General features: G+C 40.4%; 1 protein-coding gene across 3 annotated transcripts in view; it reads left to right on the forward strand.

Moving 5' to 3' along the window:
* The first annotated feature begins 5,726 nt into the window (after window positions 1-5,726).
* Window positions 5,727-19,305, forward strand: part of R3HCC1L (R3H domain and coiled-coil containing 1 like) — a 95,178-nt gene continuing 81,599 nt past the window's right edge. Inside the window, exon 1 of one of the 3 annotated variants that reach the window (XM_046653180.1) lies at window positions 5,727-5,814. The gene's annotated coding sequence lies outside the window, so the exon portion shown is untranslated. Of the gene's footprint in view, window positions 5,815-5,872; window positions 6,252-19,305 lie in introns of those variants that run through there. The other 2 variants (XM_046653182.1, XM_046653181.1) reach the window with 2 other exon arrangements.

Below are 19,305 nucleotides of genomic sequence, written 5' to 3' on the forward strand. Positions count from 1 at the left end.
GTGCTAGGTGCTGTTGACAAGGGACAGGGTGTTCTGAGTGCTCTGGGGCCATGGGGAAGAGTCTGGGACTGAGGGATTGTGCGCTGGGAAGGAAACTTTGAAGAAGGGTCACTCTGCCTCTATGACTCTCCTGAGGCAAAAACGAATTAACATTGTAATTTAAAAAATCTGTTTGTTCCCTATTCATCTCTGTTCCTTATGAGCAAAACTTTGTGTAATGTATATGGATGAATATGGGCATAATATCGCTAAGCCCTCCCCTCCAAGCGGGCATTGTGGCATTGGAGAACTTAGCCATACAAGTCTTGAGGTCAAGGGGCAGACGGAACAGGCTTGGTGCAGAAAAGCTAATTGTGAGGGGAGTATGTGTGTGTGCGATGGGGGTGCTGGCACAGCTCACAGTTGGGTAAGAGCATCAGATACTGTGAGCTCACAACCCAGAGAGCCAACCAAAACAATAGCTGCTGCCATGCCCTTTCTGAGGTAGCTTCAATTAGAGGTGGGAGAGTTTTCTGGGCTCCTAACTTAGGCTTGGGTGTCTGGAGTCATTGCTGCTCCTCAGAGTTCTCTATCCTGCTTTTTTTATGAATTAAATGAGAGTACCTGTTGATATTCTGCCCTCCCAGTGTCCTAAAAAGTCTTATCTTTCCTCCAGTTGATGCCTAAGACCTATACAATTCTAGATAGTAGCACTTCATGAGAAAGGGATCCAACCACCCAAAATCCAATAAAGTTTGGATCTTTTTGTGCTTATTGGCTGGAAATCACAAAAGGAAAGAATGCTCAAGTTTGGAGAGACCAATCAGGGCCCACATTTCCAAAGGGCAGGCTCATTTAGTCGCTCGCTCCTGATAACATTTCTCCTCCATCTTCCATACCATCTGGGTAATTATGATATTATATTGGGAGGATATTAAAACTCTGAGGAGATTGTGAAATGTCTCCCAGCAGTTTTTCTCTTATACATGCCTTGTTCAAATTGTCCACTTCGAAGCTGGGCTGGAGATGATCATGGCCCAATCATTGAACAGACAGGCAACATGGAATGCCTAAGAGTCTGAGAACCAGACATCCTCTATTAGTTATCCTAGGACTCCAAAGGGTCACACTACTAAAACCGGGCACCTGGCATCAGGAACATCTGTAGGAGGTGGTTTAATTTGTGGCTGAGAGGGCAGACTCTAGAGCCAGACTGTCTTGCTTCAAATCTGAGGTTTGTCACTTATTAGGGGTGTAGCCTTGAGCCTCAGCTTCCTCCAAAGGAAAATGGTGGTAATAATAGATCGTATCTTGTAGGATTGTGTGACGATTGAGTCAGATAGGGCACGTAGAGGGCTTAGCACAGTTCCTGGCACATATTAAGCCCTTGCTAAATGTTAAATGCTATTATTTATTAAAGGGGAGAATCCTGTTCCTCCTTTAGGTGTTTCTTTCTCTTCCTTTTGCCCTTGACCCCCAACCTAGACCCCCTCCCTAGTTTACATTTCTGAAGCCAGCTGCTCCAATATCCCCTCCTCTTCTGGTCTGGGATGCAATGGAAAAACAGCTTGCTCAGGAGCATATTTTTTTTCCTATTGCTTGCAGCAACGCCTTAAACCAACATGCCACAGTTCATTTTTATCCAAGAGCTAAGGTCCCTTTTAACCAGTCATTCCTTATTTATTCTGTTAAAAAAAAAAATCAAGGTCCTTTGGTTTCGAGTTCCTTTATTGTATTTTGTAAGGCGCTGAGCACTTATTGGATACTATGTAAATGTGAAATACTCTAACAATAGTAACTGAGACAGATGAGAAACTCAAGGAAGCAAACTCACCATTTTGAATTTAGCTTTTTATTGATGGGCTGAGTGATTTGGGAGAGACAACGTGGCTCCAAGGCTAAAGAGCCCTCAGGGAGTCAGTGGGCAAAGGTTTGAATCTCAGTCACAGCAGCAGCTCCGGTGAGCCCAGGCAGGCAGCTTCCTTCCCCTGGAACTCAAATTCTCCCTGTGAACCCCGGGCTTAATGCCACTAAATCATCTCCCAGGGATGTTAAGCAAGGCTGATGTTTGTGGTTGTGTAGACTGTGCACTGCACAATGATGCCAGCTGAGGGGGTAAGTGGGGCCTGAAATGTAGCCGACGCTCCACTCATCAATCTGTGCACCCTGGAGGAAGGGGCGCTTTTTCCTAATTTGCACAAAGGTACTATATGGACTAGTAGAGGCCCTGTATGAAGTAACGTGACAGTGATAGGGCGCAGAGCTTAGCACCCAGAATGGATAAATTCATTCAACACACAGTTATTGAACACCTGCTACATGCCACACCCTATTCTAGGGGCTGAGGATATGAAGATGAATATAAACAATTTCTGCCCTTGGGTCCTCTCTCTCCTTCCCCAGCCCATCTGTTACCCAGCCTCTGGCCCCACCTCCCCTACATTCAATCTATCATCAAGTCCTATTGACTCAATCTGCAAAATACATGTCAAATCCACCCACTTTGTTTCACTGCCAGATCTTCGTTTCATTATTTCTTACCTAGACTATGCACCAAATGGGCTCAAACTTCTACTCTGGTCCTCCAAACAAAAGCAGAAGTGATTGTACTTGAGATGTGAATCAGATAACATCACTCCCTTGTTTGAACACTTTGGTGGCTATAATTTAACCCAGGTTTCTCACCAGGGCCTTAAGGTTGTGCACACCTGGTCCTACTTACCTCATCATGTCATCTGGATCACTCAGCCCACACTCTCTCCATCTGTATTAGGGTTCTCCAGAGAAATAGGAACCAATAGGATATCTATCTATCTCTCTATCTATCTATCATATATTACATCTCTATCTCTGTATATCTCCTATATACGTGTATATATATATATATATATATATGTATATGTTTAAAAGAGATTTATTGCAAGGAATTGGCTCATACAATTAGGCTGAGAAGCAATGGAGAGTGGAGCAGTCTACTTTACTGAGTCCACGGATTCAAATGTTAATGTCATCCAGAAACATCCTGGAAGACATACCCTGAAATAATATTTAATTTAGGCACCCTGTGGCCCAGTCAACTTGACACATAAAATTAATCATCACACCGTTCCAGCAAAACCGACCATTCATTCTGTCCTTCAAACAGCTTAGCTCTTCCTTTGTATAGTTTCATCCCTTTGGCTGGAACACTTTTTCTCTGGTTCTCCCCTTGACCATCTCTTTCTCACCCTTTCGTGCTCAAGTGGAAAGGTCACCTCCTCAGAGAGGCCTTCCTGGACTGCCTTGTTAAAGCACAGTAGTGTAGTATTCTATGTCCACCACCGCTCATTGTCGGAATGTTCTATCACAAAGTGGCCCAGCTCAATTTGTAAGTATGGTGTTTGTTTATTTTCTTTCTGCTAGATTGTAAGCTCATAACAGTAGGGACCATGTTCTTTTGTTCTCTACTGTATATCCCTTCAGTATCTTGCTAGTCTCTGGTGCATAGTAATTAACAACAATAAATATTTGCTAAATGAAGTTACAAGAAATTCATCTAATAGGGGGGTAATCACCACAATACAATGTAGAGATGTGTGGTATGACCCAGGCTGTGGTATGCTGGTCAACTGACCCTCAAGAAAAAAAAAGGCCCTGCTTTGTCATTTGCTGATTTCCATGATGGTGGAAATACTCCCATCACAGCTGATTTCAAGCTACCAATGATTTAAAAACTGACTTGCAAAATTCCTGAGAATTTAACAGTTGGCTTTTCGAAGCTGGTATGAGCTGGCCGTAGCATATCACTGGGAGGGAGGTCAGCATGGGTGCAATGAGTACCCAGGAAAGAGACTGGGGGAATAGTAGTTCATCCTGGGGAAGCTCAGCAAACACTTCCTGGAGGAGGTGATATTTGATGTGTGTTTTGAAGGATGAGTATGTTGGCTCAGGCCCTATAGCTCAAAAATGGCTAATGTAGACCTGCTCCCAGTAGCCTACATTCAACTGTTTCTGGCTCCCCTTCTCAGCTGAGTTCTGCTTGCCTGGGACCTATCATTTGACTCAGTCCAATCCTCAGAAAATCCCTCCATGTGGCTGGTGTTCTACTGGATTTGCTCTGAGTCCAATAGAGGAGAATTAGGGTAGAAGTTAATCAAGGGAGAACGGGAAGTGTTTTCCAAACAGAGAGACAGCTTATGCAAAGGCGAGAGCAAGTGCAGTACAGTAGTTTCATAGATCCAGGAGTATGTGGGAGGGAGTGGGATCAGATTAGCTCCTGGGAGACTCTGACAGGCTGAGGCGCATAAACTTATTCCCAAGCTGGGCTGGGGCACTTGGCAGAAGGAAAGGGACTGATTACTTTTCCTGCATAATTCTTATCACAGCTGGTAATTGTGTTTTATTGTTGTTCTTGGTTTTGTTTTTTGGCATGGAATCATTTGATTAATATCTGCCTCTTCCAAGAGAATGAAAACTCCACAAGGTCTGTCTTGCTCGCCATTATTTTCTCAGTACCCAGCACAATGCCTGGTACATAGTATGAACCAAAATACATCCTATTGAAGGATTGAATCACCTGCGGAACTTTAAAAAAGGCCCACCTATCCTAAAATATGATTTGCTATAAATCTCCCTTCTCTGAATCTCCCAGCCACAATATGGGATGGGGTGGGGGTGAGGGGAGTAGTGGGGCTGGCATCCATATGTTGTAAAAGCCACCCAAAGGATTCACCTCCATTCTTCTTCCCAAACTCAATCAAGTGGATCCTTTAAAGCGTTTTACCAGAAGTGTGACATGATTAAATTTGCCGTTTGCATAAATGGGCCTGATGGCAGTAGAGAAGACTGGATAGAGTTACTGAGGTCCAGAGACCAGTAAGGAAGCTGATGCAGTAATCAGATAAGAAATGATGCGAGCCTGAGTCAAAACACTAGCAGTGGGTATGAAGAGAGAACAGATTGAAGAGTTACTCGGGACATGGACTCTACGAGATTTGGTGACCATATGGACATGGGTGGAAGAGGAAGTGAGAGAGAAGGAGGAATCTAGGTTGAAGGTTGGAGTGAATATTAATGATTAGGGAGGACGGGATAGTTCACTTTTGAAGTTGCTGTATTTGAGATGCCTGTGGTACGTGAATGAAGAGAAATGTCTAGGAAGTTGGGAATACGAACTATGAGATCAGGAGAGAAGGGGCAGGAGTGTCCCCTCCCCCACTCCACTACCTGGAACTCTGGAGAACACCAATATTTAAGACGGGAGTTAGGAAAAGAATTCTTGAAGGAGACTGAGAAGAATGACCTGAAAGGAGGAAGGTAAACCTGCATAGTGTTAGAAAATAATGTCCTACAGCGTCAAATGGTGCCTAAACTTTAAGTTAGAGGACTGGAAAATACCTCCAAAGAATTTGGCAACAAGGACACTGATGGCAAAAACGGCATTTTCTGCAGGGGCAGAAGCTGCAATACAGAGGACAAAGGAGGAAGCGGGGACAGTGAGTTTAGACTACCCTATTCAAGAAACTTGGCTGTGAAGAGAAGGGGGATGGTCTGACTGCGTGACATGTAAAGACATTTGAGCACGTTTCTAGCTGAGGGGAAGTGGGGCGGGTTGAGCAAGAGAGCGTAAACATCTTCCCACCCTCGCCACTTTGCCAGGAACCCTCCTCCCCCCCCCCGCCCCCGCAACGTGACCGAGAGGCAGCTCGCGGGGCCTAGGCCTGGCGCAAACTACAGCCCCCAGAAGGCCCCGCGGCGACGGGGGCGGAGCCGAGGCCTGACGCGCGCTCCAGCGGCGCGAGCGGAAGAGCAAGACCTTGGAGGCGGCGGCGGAAGCCGAGAGCGACGGCGCCCCTGGTAACGAGCAGCCCCGTGTCCCTGTCCTTCCCTTCCTTCGTGCCCCAAGCTGGGCTCCTCGCCTCCACGTCTCCCCTTACCCCTCGGACTAGAGTTCCTTTCCCCCTTTGTTTGTTACCGGTATTTTTTCCTCACGTGACTTGCGGGGCGGGCCCCCGCCTGGGGCGGGGGTTACTGGGAAGCTTCCGCCCTTCGACCCCTGCGGGTCCTGGGTTGCGGGGTACCTTCCCGAGGCCCTTTGCTCTCCCAGCGGCTGCGTGCCGGCTTTGGGCCCTAGCCCCAGATACTCCCTGCGGAGGGGACGTTCCTTTCCCGGGTTTCAACAGGTACTTAGCGGGTCCGTGGCGACCCCCCGGGGGTACGGGGCTGTGGGCCGCTGAGGCCGCCCCGAGACGACCCCGGGGCTGCTGCCTGATTCCCGGCCGCGAGCCTCTCGAGTGAGTCCGCTCCGCTGCCCGGAGCCCCGGGCTATGGGCTGGGAGTGAGCCGTCTATGCAGGGGGCTGTACTTCCTGGTTTTCTTGGGCCGCCCTCGGAAAACCCTAAGTCCGATGGTTAAAGTTTTGTTTATCAGTAAAGTCACCTCTCAGAGTTGAAGGAGTACAGGAGTTAGAGTCTGATGTCCTGGGAGGAGTCTCGGGTCTGCCACTTGCCGGACCTATGATCTTTTGCAGCCCGTTTATCGCAGCCTCGGTTTCCCATCTGAAAAATGGGGACGGTAGCCTTTGGCCGGCCGGTCGGCCTGCCTTCCAGTTTTGTTGTAGGGTTCAGGAGAAGTAATAATGCGAGAAAGCATGTTTCAAATATAACCTCACTATTCTCCGGTCTCCATTCCGGGTCAGTTGACTTTTAAAACCACATTCGTGTCTTTATGAACTTGTCATAAACATGATCATGGTCGTTATGAAGGTCAGATGAGTTAATAAGTAGGGAGAAAGTGTCTTTGGAAACGAATGTGAGTCATACACATATTCTTATGCCGTGTTCCTGGTGAAGAGGTGACATAAGACCTCATCACCTGTAGAGTCAGTTTTAAACTTTATCTGGATTTTAAGATCCACCAGAATTTGGACACTTCCATCCCCTCAACACACACACACCTGTCTACCCCCTGCTCTGTTAGAACCTTCAGCACCACAGATACGAGGATCTCAGAAAGCACTTAATGTTTCTCAGATAAACTCATGCCTGTCTCCAGCAGGTTGTACGTCTTTTTCACCTTTTCAGAAACAGCTCGTGCTAAACCTCCCTGTGATTCTGACATAATCCTGCTAACTTTCTGTGTGTGTGCAAACTAGCTGAAATATTGGGGTTATTGTCACCTATTCTAGGTAAATGTGCTAGGAATCTGGGTTTCCTTATAGTTAGAATTCAGAATATAAGTAGCCAATATTCCATTTTGTTTTCTTTTCTGGCAGTTAAGCTCTGAGACTCTAAGCAGGTGGCTTTTTGTCTTTTTTCCCCCTTGTAGAGAATGGGGATTTTACAATCAATTCTTTATGGGTTTGGAGGTGTAGTAATTAGGTAATCTTGTATTTATTCTGAAATCATTGGTTGACAAATCCTTGAACATGTTTCAAAAGACAAAAGAGAATGGCAATAAGTGAATTAGTTTAATGTACCAAGTTGAACAAATTTGAGTTCAAATTCTGGTGCTGTGACTTTTAGCAAATTAGTTGACCTCTTTCAACCTGTTTACTAATCTTTAAAATGGGGATAATTTACCTCACAAGGTGTCTATAAGGATTAAGTCAGATGTGAATATAAGGAGTCTTGTAGTGCCTAAAGTGAGTAAGTGCTCATTATTTTGTTGCTATTGTAATTGATGACTAGGATGATGGTAAAAAATGATGATGATAATTTTAGATAAAGTATTTTCTTGAGATTCCATTTTTTTTGTTTGTAAAATGAGGATAGTTATCTTTAACCCATAAACTTAAAAAAGATACTGTAGAGGTTCTCACATTGTAGAGTTTTGTGGTTTTTTTAGCAGTTGCATTTTATATAAAGATTATATTATGCTGTTTTTCACTTTTGGAGGTTTCCAAAATGCTGTTGTGCAAAGATCATTGTTGAGATGTGCTGTTGGACTAGTACTTCATTTGTAACCTGTAGTGAGACTGCTGTTTTCCATCTGCACTTTATAGCTTGTAGCAGAGCAATTATCTATGTTTATGACTTAAGTATTGACTAGGACATAGTTTTATAGAGCGTTTTTTTGTCCTCCCCTGCATTGTTTTTTTAAGCCAGACTATTTGACTCTAAAAGTTTAGCCTAGTGGGTAGGGTCCTTATAGAAGACTTGGTGACCCTCATATTTTTCTTTTTTTTTTTTTGTGATGAAGATTAGCCCGGAGATAACTGTTGCCAGTCTTCCTCTTTTTGCTCAGGAAGATTGGCCCTGAGCTAACATCTGAGCCCATCTTCCTCAATTTTGTATGTAGGACGCTGCCACAACATGGCTTGATGAGCGGTGCATAGGTCCGTGCCCAGGATGTGAATCTGTGAACCCTGGGCCTCCGAAGTGGAGCATGTGGACTTAACCACTATGTTGGTCCCATGACCCTCATTTTTTGAAGATGGAAACCTAGTGATTGGTGCTGATAGTGGCGTTGGTGTATGTGTATCGGCAAGGACTGAGAGTTTAGAGAAAGCAAAGAGGAAAACCTAATAGAGAACACTGCTTTGTTGATCAAAGCAAAGTCTTAGGGTTAAGAATTAAAATATACTATTTTTCATTCCTTCAAATGCTGTATTGACTACAAGATGTCTGCAGATTCAGATGTTTAGGAAATGTTTCCTTTACTCTCTTTTTTAAATTTTATTTTATTGAAGTCATACTAGTTTATAACTGTGAAATTTTGGATGTACATTATTATTTGTCAGTCACCATTTATTTATTTATTTAATTCATTTTTTTTGAGGAAGATTAGCCCTGAGCTAACATCTGCCACCAATCTTCCTCTTTTTGCTGAGGAAGACTGGCCCTGAGCTGACATCCGTGCCCATCTTCCTCTACTTTATATGTGGGATGCCTACCACAGCATGGCTTGCCAAGTGGTGCCATGTCCGCACCTGGGATCCGAACCTGTGAACCCCGGACCACCAAAGTGGAATGAGTGCACTTAACCGCTGTGCCCCCGGACTGGCCCCTGTCCGTCACTATTTATATGTGCCTCTTTGCCCCTTATGCCCACCCCCAACCCCCTTCCCCTCTGGTAACCACTAATCTTTTCTCTTTGTGCATGTGTTTGTTTGTCTTCCACATATGTGTGAAATCATACAGTGTTTGTTTTTCTCTGGCTTATTTTGCTTAGCATAATACCCTCAAGTTCCATCCATGTTGTTGCAAATGGGATGATTTTGTCTTTTTTTATGGCTGTCGTTTACTTCTCTTTTTTGACGTGGAATCCCTTGGCTTTGCTTTACTGTTTTAATGCTTACCTTTAGTTATGAATCAGTGAGGTAACTGTTTTTAATACAAACTTGTATACAAAACTATGACAACAGAGAGTCACTTGCATTACAATCTACTTTGTATGCTATAATGTGTTATTTTTTCCTTTGTGTTTTAAACACTTTTGTTCCTCGACCATTTTTTACTTAAAAGAAGTTTTTGGAAGGTACGCTCATTCCCAGCGGTAGCATCTAAGTGTGCCTAGTGGATACTCAGTTAGTAATGACTGTGCTGAATAGTTCTGAAGAGGAATATTTTGTTGATTGTTCTGGAGAGACTGTATTGTATTGTGGAGATAACCTAACCTTTGGAGTCAAGGTTTGAATCCAGGCTCTGCTACTTGCTAGTTTTGTCACTTTGGTTTGTATAATCATTCTGAGTTCATTTTCTCAGCATTTGTAAAACAAATAAAATCCACTGATAATCTCACCTCTCAGATGAAGCTAGTTTAAGGTCCATAATTTCTTATCCATGGTTCCGAAATTCCAACTGTTGTGAAAGTGGAAAGTTTGTAGGAAGTTTGTGGCAGACTCACTTGGCGGCACAATCCAGTCTGCACTGATGTAAGGCGGTTTGTAGTCTTTATCATACCTAGTATAACTAGTCATACTTTTTTCCACAGACATATTAGTGTGTTTAATTACAGAGTGTTGACCCAGACCCTGGTTGGAATATTTTGTAACATATAGAATATCTACCATATTAACTTTTCTAAAATCTGAGAAAAAATTCAGAATTCTGAAACCTATCTGGCCCCAAGAGTTTTTGATAAAGGGATTTTGGAGTGGAATTAAAAACTTAGGAAAAGATGAATTTATTAGCCTATTTTGGTGGTTCTAGACTTTTTCTTCACAAGAATCTTCCCAGAACTTCTGCGCCTTCATTTCATATTTTCATTTAGGAGAAGACCCAGAAAGAAAAGAAATAGTCTTGATTTGTTTATATGATTGGTAATTCTCTGCAACCATCCCAAATAATTGTCTCAAAGTCAGCATGCTCATCTTTCTATACATGCAATTCCTGGTGACAGTTTAGGCCTCTTGACTCTTCTAGTGTGAGAAATAATGATTTATTAAGTACTAAAGTGAACAAGCCCCAGGAGCCATGTAGCTCTTGGTTTTTGCCACCAATATTGTCAATATGACATTGCTATTCCTTCCCTTTTTGCTGTGATGTTTCGTTTTTGTACTGTGCTGCTTGTTTGTTTCCTTGGGCAGCCTGAAACTTTTCTTTGCCTCTGACAGTTGAGTTCAAGGTTGAGGAATTTATCTTTGACTTCATGATGTCATATAATTTTAATTTAAGTATTTCTTAATATTATAAATTCAAGACATGTTCGTTATGTAGGATTTGAAAATATAGCTATATTTTCACCACTTGGAAGTGACTGTTTTCCCTGTGTGTGGTATTAATGTAATACACACACACACACACACACACTCTCTCTCTCTTAAATTGGAATCTCTTACTATTGTATGTACATTTTGTATCTTGCTTTCTTAAAAAAAAATAACATGTTTATTAATAGTGTCTATCACTCTTTCAGGAAGATAGCATGAATTATATTACTGGGCAGTGATCTTTAAATTTATATTTACTTTGGTTGGGAACCTAGGGGACTAGGGTTCAAATTCTGGTTTTGCCATTGCCAGACTGAAAACCAGGGTAAGTTAGAGGACATCTCTGGGCTTCCAATTTGTCCGCTGTCAAATGAACCTTCCAAGGTATTTGACAGAATAATCTGATGAAAGTTAACCCTCTCCTTAGAAAATCACTCATACACAAAAGAAGTCCCAGTCTGGTCAGTTTTTGAGGTTCTTCCAGTTCTACTCCTGGATGATCTCTCTGTAGAGGAATGCAAAATGCAGAGTATCTATGTGAGGTTATTTAGGTTTCATGGAAGAGGACGATCATGAAGGAAGTGAGAATAATAAATTGAGTAGAAAGAACAGAAAAAAATTCTACACAGAGAGTAGTTAGAAGCAAAAGAGAGTACAACATGTGAACTGAACAAGACAAAAAGGAAACGTTAACAGTACTGCACAAATGGTATGATTTTTACTGATGATGAGTAGGAAAGAGATGTGATTTGTTGGGTTTATATGTGTGTAGGGATAATGAAGAAGAATTAATGGAAGGCTTTGAAAGCTAGCCTGTAGAACTTAGATTTGATCCTATAGGTAACAGTACTTCTGTTGAAAGTCATATGATGAAAGGAGAGTTTGAAAGGTTGTACTGGCAATTTTGTGTGATAACCTCAAGTAGGGAGTGGCTGGAGAGTATTTCAATAGTACAGTCATAGAATAATGTGGAAATAGAAAACGTGATAGCTCTTGTGGAGGAAGAACAATTAGGGTGGGGTTAGAAGAGCTGGAAGAATCAGAATACCTCAAAGTTTTGAGCCTGGCATGTCAAGTGTATTGTGGTACCATTAATAGTTACGTTGGGAAAGGATCTCAGATGGATCTAGGGAGAACGATAATGAGTTCAATTGCTAATATGAGTTTTAGGTATTAGATAATTTAAATGGTAGTTTAAAAATCTCATGCTTTAAAAATAAAGAACTTAGTAAATGAATGCTGTTCCTTTTAAAGTAATCCATTTTTGAGGCAATGCATTTATTCTAGCAAATTGATATTCTTTGGAATTTGTCTTTTGGAACTGCTTTCAGAACCAGTAGAGCCATACAAGAAAACTAATCTCATTACTTGGTGGTCATATCCTTTGTCCCCAGAACAGTGTTATCTTGCTTGATCACTCATCTTATTTACCATACTTGTTTCTAAGTGATACTTGGCAGTTTCTAAAAGTTAGTCTTCAGAGGCATGAAATTTATCACCATAGAGGATATTTAAGTGACTATTGTGGTTGCTGAGGACAGCTTTGAAAAGTGTTAAGCTGTGATGGCATCTTTAGAATAAGGTGCTAGTGGGTACTGGTTAAGAGGGTGAGTTCTTGAGAGCCTGGGTTTGAATGATTTCTTTAGTACATTTGTTATGTGTCTGGAGCAAGTTATGTAACTTGTCTGGGTCTCAGTTTCCTTGTTGGTAAATGGGGATGGTGTTAATACTGCCTATTTCATAGGATTGTTGTGAGGGTTAGCTCTTAGACCAATAGCTGGCAAATAGTAAGAGCTCAGTAAATATTAGCTATTTATTACCATCACAACAAACTACTGCTATTGCTATTACCACCACTTTGTTTATCTCTTTTGTTTGTTTTAAAAATCACTTACGTTCCTGTATAATTATGTCTCGTACAAGTGGAATGATAGACAGCTGGAGATGAAATTAGAGCTCAATCAGACCTATAGAGATGTGATTTTGTAGAATGTTTGGCCTAGAGCAGAAAAGACCAAGGATGGAATATTGGGGAATACTCGTAGGAAGGAAGTGGGAGGCAGAAAAAGAGTCAGCAAAGGAGCAGAGGGAGATTGTTTAGAGAAAGAAAGAAAACAAGGAGTGTATTTTAGTATAGAGGTTATATTCATTAGGGTTAGATTTCGTTGCAACCAAGTAAGAGAGACTTAAACATGATAGAAGTGTATTTTTCTCAATGTCAGGAATTCCAGAAGTAGTCTGGGACTGGTATTGTTTGTCATGGTGTTATGTCTCTCCATTGTGCATGGATTCTATTCTTTTCCAAAGTTACTTTAGGGTCTAAGATAGCTACTGGAGCTCCAGCCATTACATCCACATTCCAACCAGCAGAAAGGAGGAAGAGAGTAAGAACACATCTCCCTCCCTTTAAGGATACTTCCTGAAAGTTATATATACCACTTTTGTTCATATTCCATTGATAAAACTTAGTCACAGAGCCATACTCCTGCTAGAGAACTTGGGGAATATAGACTGTTTTGAATGGTCAGTGCCTGGGTATAAAGAACAGAAATAGTGAGGATGATCCAAATGTAGCTAGATGAAGAATAAAGGGTAGATAACAGAGTTAATTGTCTTTAGGACAGTTTAATTAATTATTGGTAATCCCTGATAGAGTTTCTGTACTTAGGAAACTATGAGTGTAAAACTACTTTTGTCAAATTGTGTCAATAGTACTTTGTTTTTAGAGTCTAATACCTTCATGAATCCTTGCTTAATTAGAATTATCAGTCTCATAAAGAAAAATATTATGTGTATATATGTATGTGTATGTGTGTGTATACATATATCCTCATTTAATATTAGTGTTGGCCAAAATTACTTCACATGGCAACAGTGTGCAGTAAAATTGATGGTAAATAAGTTTCTGCTATCTTTTTTTGTTGTTTTAAGCCTATAATTTTACCTAGCCTTCCATCCACTCTCCAATTTGGTTGTTTTGGCCAATGTTTTTAATCCATCTCTGTCCTTTTATATTACTGCTCTCTCTCACTGCTGTTAATTGTACTTCCCAAAATAGATAAATGAGCAAATTTAATTAAATGTGTTATTTGCACTTTCTTGATCATTAATGAATTTGTAAGTAAGGTCAGACCTACAGTCTTCCTAGTATTACAATTACTTAAATCTCTCCACTCAATTGTTAATTTGCTTTAACATTTTTTATTTTTAAAGCTCTTCTGTATGTTGTATGTTTATGCTCTTTCAGTATTGGTAATATGAGGGTCTTCCAACAAAAAGGGGAGAACTTTTTCCCTAGGATTTTTTGTCCCTTTCAGTTGAAAATGTTTTATTTATATATTCTTGAATGATGAAGAGTATATTTAAGATAAGATGTTCATATGTTGCTGTTTTTCATATTTTATCAGCAGATCTATAGTTTAAAATAGACAGTTTAAACAGTCAAATAGTAAAAAAGTGGTTTATAACAAAAATATAGTGAGTAGTTTTTGTCCCACCCTTTCCCATTCTCTCTAGTCCTTTCCCTAAAGGTAACCACTTTCAACTCCTTAAGCTGTTTCTCCTGGCATTTACATATCTCCATATTTTTTTTTTCTGAGGAAGATTAGCTCTGAGCTAACATCTGTGCCAGTCTTCTTCTATTTTGTATGTGGGTTGCTGCCACAGCATGGCTGAAGAGTGGTGTAGGTCTGTTCCTGGGATCAAACCCTTGGACCCGGGCCACTGAAATGGAGTGCGCCAAACTTAATCATTAGACCATGAGGCTGGCCCCTCCATATTTTTAAATAATATATGTGTAATGCTGTCTTTTGATTTACCAATTTGTTCATTATATATTGAGTTTCTATTATGAAAGAGAAAATTTTACTGTTTTTAAACCATTATGACCACTGCTACTCCTCCCCTAGCCTCCCAATTTACTTATATTACAATATTTGGTTAAATAAAATAGTTAATGCTGTGTTTACATTATTAAGCCTGTGCAAATTTTATTTGCTGATAATGTCTTAAATAGTAGCCTCTCAGTATACTTTTCCACAAGATCAGTCACAGTAGTCTATCAGTTCCAATTTTCTTTGTTTTTAAAGAAATTCTTGCACAAAAGAAGCCATCAACAAAACAAAAAGACAACTCACCAACTGGGAGAAAATATTTGCAAATCATATATCCAATAAAGAGTTAGTTTGCAAAATATATGAAGAACTCACACAACTGAACAACAAAAATGTGAACAACCTGATAAAAAAATGGGCAGAGGAGGGCCAGCCCTGGTGGCCTAGTGGTTAAATTCGGCATGCTCTGCTTTGCTGTTCCAGGTTTGGTTCCTGGGTGTGGACCTACTCCTCTGTCACTGGCCATACTGTGGCAGCAGCTCACATACAACAAAAGGAAGATTGGCAACAGATATTAGCTCAGGGTGAATCTTCCTCAGGGGAAAAAAAATGGTCAGAGGATATGAACAGACATTTTTCCAAAGATGTTCACATGGCCAACAGGCACATGAAAAGATGTTCACCATCACTAATTACTAAGGAAATGCAAATTAGAACTACAGTGAGATATCACCTTGCACCTGTCAGAATGGCTGTTATTAAAAAGTCAAGTGTTGGAGAAGATGTGGAGAAAAGGGAACCCTCTACATTGCTGGTGGGAATGCAAATTGGTGCAGTCATTATGGAAAACAGTATGGCGATTTCTTGAAAAATTAAAAATAGGAATACCATATGATCCAGCTATTCCACTTCTAGGTATTTATCCAAAGAACATGAAAACACTAATTTGAAAAGATATATGCACCCCTATGCTCACTGCAGGGTTATTCACAATAGGTAGGATTTGGAACCAGTCTAAGTGCCCATCAATGGATGAATGGATAAAGATGATGTGGTATATTATATACAATGGAATACTACTCAGCCATTAAAAAAAGACAAAATCGTGCCATTTGTGACAACACAGATGGACCTTGAGGGTATTATGCTAAGTGAAATTAAGTCAGACAGAGAAAGACAAATACTGTATGATTTTACTTGTATGTGGAAGATAAAAAAACAAACATATAGATATGGAGAACAGATTGGTGGTTAGGGGAAGGGGGAGGGGGGAGGGCAAAAAGGATAAAGGAGCACACACATATGTATAGTGATGGATGGAAACTAGACTTTTTGTGATGAACACGGTGCAGTCTATACAAAAGCTGAAATATAATGATGTACACCTGAAATTTACATAATGTTATAAACCAATGTGACCTCAATTGAAAAAAGAGATTCTTGGAAACTTCTCTTCTGGAGACCTTCATTGTCCTCCTTTCTGGGCCTGCTACCTGGGCCTTCTGCACAGTTCTGGAATGATTTCCCTTGTTGTCATCCTTAGACTTTTCTCTCCTTGTGGTTTTGATTCCCAGTGTTGTTGGAATTCTTTATCTTCCTCATTCTTCATTAACCCTTTTGCTCAGGTGGAGCACATCTTCTAGTAGTTGTGTCAGATTAAAAAGATGTCACTGTGGCGGAGAGCATGGGGATGATAGCCTTCAACATTCGTGTGTCAATTTGGATTGGTTGCCTTCTACTTTTAGTGCACAGTTATCCTGGAATCCCCATTCACCAATACTCCTTCACTTCTCTCTTGTGTTGGATATCCTGTTTTCCATATCCCATGTCTGTCTTTGTTTTATTTCCCTGTTTGGCGCCAAAGGATGATGAGACCATCACTCTCTGTCCAGAATATCTCATCACGTATAATTTCCCTAAACACACTGGATTGTTAATATTACATAGTGTTTTTGGGGAGTATGGAGTTCAGGGATTGGAAGATTTTAAGAGGTGGAAGTGGGTTAACATCATGTACAGAAGCATTTTATTTGGATGACGTTGTTGATTGGTTACTGCTCAGGGGTGTGTTTATTGGAGTGAATCTGTCCCTGATTACTTGGCTTGTGAAAGAGTAGCTGCTGAGGTAAGTTGTCATTATCAATTGAGTGGACTTAAAACTGGTTCTCCGGGCAGCTTTTTACCATGGCTACGAACAATCAGTCTTTTCCTGAATTTGCTCAATCTTCTAGTAATTTTCTAAGAAAGAGTACATGGGAGGTAATTTTTTGAGTCTTTCCATGTCAGAATGTCTCTGTTTTTGTTCTCACATTTGATTAACATAGTTTGGGTGAGTGTAAAATTCTAGATTAGAAATACTTTTCTTTAGAATTTTGAAGGCATAGTTTTTTTCTCGTTGTCTTCTGTTGCTGTTCGGAAGTAGTAAGCCAACATGAATCTTCTTTTGTTTGGACCTTCTTCTTGGAAACTTCTTGGATCTCTGCTTTGTCCCCAGTATTCTGAAATTTCACAGTGATGTGCCTTGGTGCATGTCTGTGTCTATTTTATGCTGTGCTGGGTATTTGTAGGTACCTGGAGGGCCCTTATATTGAGTTTTGCAGGGAGCTGGTGTGTGGGGATGGGGGTGGGAGCAGTAGAGCTTAGTGTTCAGTATGCTCACTTAATCACCCAGTTTTAAAGACCTTTGCACTTCTATTCAGCCCCCAAACTAGAGATCATCTGTTTTACATTCTGCAGAGATAACCTCAAGTCTTCTTTCAGGGAGGGGGAGGGGATCTAAGGATCTAACTACGCCTCAAACAGCTTTCACCTGTTGCCCCTTCCCCACTTCACTTCCAGTTCCAGAGATGGTGCTGGTAGTTCCTGACCCTTGTGCGGGTTTCTGGTTATAAATTGGTTTGGGTCTCAGCTTTCTCTACTGCTGGATTTGTATTTGGCTCTCCAGGATCTGCTATACAGTTAGCATTCATCTGTGTATGTTCCAACTTCTGAAGTTTTGTTACTTTTTCCTCCTCTTCTGCTCTCTCCATCCTTGTTGATTTATGTCTTGGAAAAAAAAAAAAAGACTGTACTGTTATTTTAGTAGGATTTTGGAAAGAAGCACAGTTGTATGTGTATGTCCATTCCACTCTCTTAACCCGCAAGACTGAAATGATTTGACAAACTAACTGGAATATTTTTATGTGAAATGATACCACATGATCATTTTAATTGTAATATATGAAAGGCAAAGTAACAGAATATGGTGCTCAAATACAGTGACTAAATGTAGGTCTGCAGAGAGGGGGGTACTGTGATAGAAAAGGAAGGATGTCATGGCTTCCTTGATTGTGGGCTAGCCCTTTAATTTCTAAAAGTAATTTTCAGAAAAAAACATAAAAACGATTCATCTTCATTATAAGGAAGCTAGCAAACTCCATTACTCAGAGCTAGCTGCTATTAACTTTTTAGTGTATATTTCCTAGTCTTTTCTCTTCATTTATCTGTGTATTTGTGCAAATATGTTTAAGTGGAATATACTATATGTATTATTTTGCTCCTCCCCATTTTTTTCCATCATGAAAGTATAAATCTCTTGAGTCAGGATGATTTTTTTGCACAGAATATAATGTTCTCCTTAACATCTAAAGCTACTATTTATTTGATTGCAGATTATGTGCCAGGTACTGTGCTAACATCTTTTTTCTGTTTACGTTGACATTATTTCACACTACAGAAAAGTTAGAAGAATGTACAGAAAGTTCACCCAGATACTCCAAATGTTAACACTTTACTACATTTCCTTTTTCTCTCTCTCTCTCTCTTTATCTCTCAATATTTATTTCTTGAATCGTTTGAGTAAGGTGCAGACTTATACCTAAATACTTGTATACGTATACCTGAATTTCCTGTATACCTAAATACTTCAGAGTGCATTTTCTAAAAATAAGGACATGCTTTTAGGTAACCACAGTACAGTTGTCAAAATCAGGAAATTAACATTGATTTAATATTATTATCGAATCTACAGACTTGGTCAAATTTCACCCATTGTCCCAATAATGTACTATTGTACAAGAGAAAATTTCACATCATAGAGTGCATTCATTTGTCATATCTGTTTAGTTTCCTTTAATCTGGAGCATTTCCTCAGTCTATCTTTGTTTTTTCCAGACATTGACATTTTTGAAGAGTGCAGGCCAATTATTTTGTATAATGCCTATGATCTGGGGTTATCTGATGTTTCCTCGTGATAGGATTCAGGTTATCTATTTCCCGCAAGAGTGCCACAGAAGTAATGTTACGCTTCTCAGGGCATCATGTCAGGAGGCACAGGATGCTGAAATACTCGTAATGTGATCTTGGATCACTTCATTAAGGAAGTGTCTGCCAGGTTTTCCAGTGTAAAGTTATTTTTCCTTTTGTAATTTTTTGGTGGTAAAATATACTTAAAAAAATTTACCATTTTAACCATTTTTAAGTGTACAGTTCGGTGGGATTAAGTACATTCACATTTTGTTTGTAATTTTGAGGTATTTTTGAACAGATGCTTTGAGACTTTATAAATAATAGCCTATTACTCCTTGAACTTTTACTCAGTAATGTTAGTATCCGTTGGTGATTTCTGCTTGAATCATTTTCATGATTCCTAAATGGTGATTTTCTAATTCTCCTCATTGCTTCTGCACTTATTTATAATGATACTTTATTTCATTGTTTGTTTTGACACTGTCCTGGATTTGGCCAGCGGGAGCCCCTTCAAGCTGATTGTCTTCTTTTGGCCTGCAATTGTTATTGTTTGAGTACTTCCTAACTTTTTACCACAAGATGTTCTGGGCTCATCTTGCATTTTCCAAGCTTGATCCCTAGAATGAGTTATTTCTT

Source organism: Equus quagga, chromosome 2, assembly GCF_021613505.1.
Source record: "Equus quagga isolate Etosha38 chromosome 2, UCLA_HA_Equagga_1.0, whole genome shotgun sequence".
Lineage (NCBI taxonomy): Eukaryota > Metazoa > Chordata > Mammalia > Perissodactyla > Equidae > Equus > Equus quagga.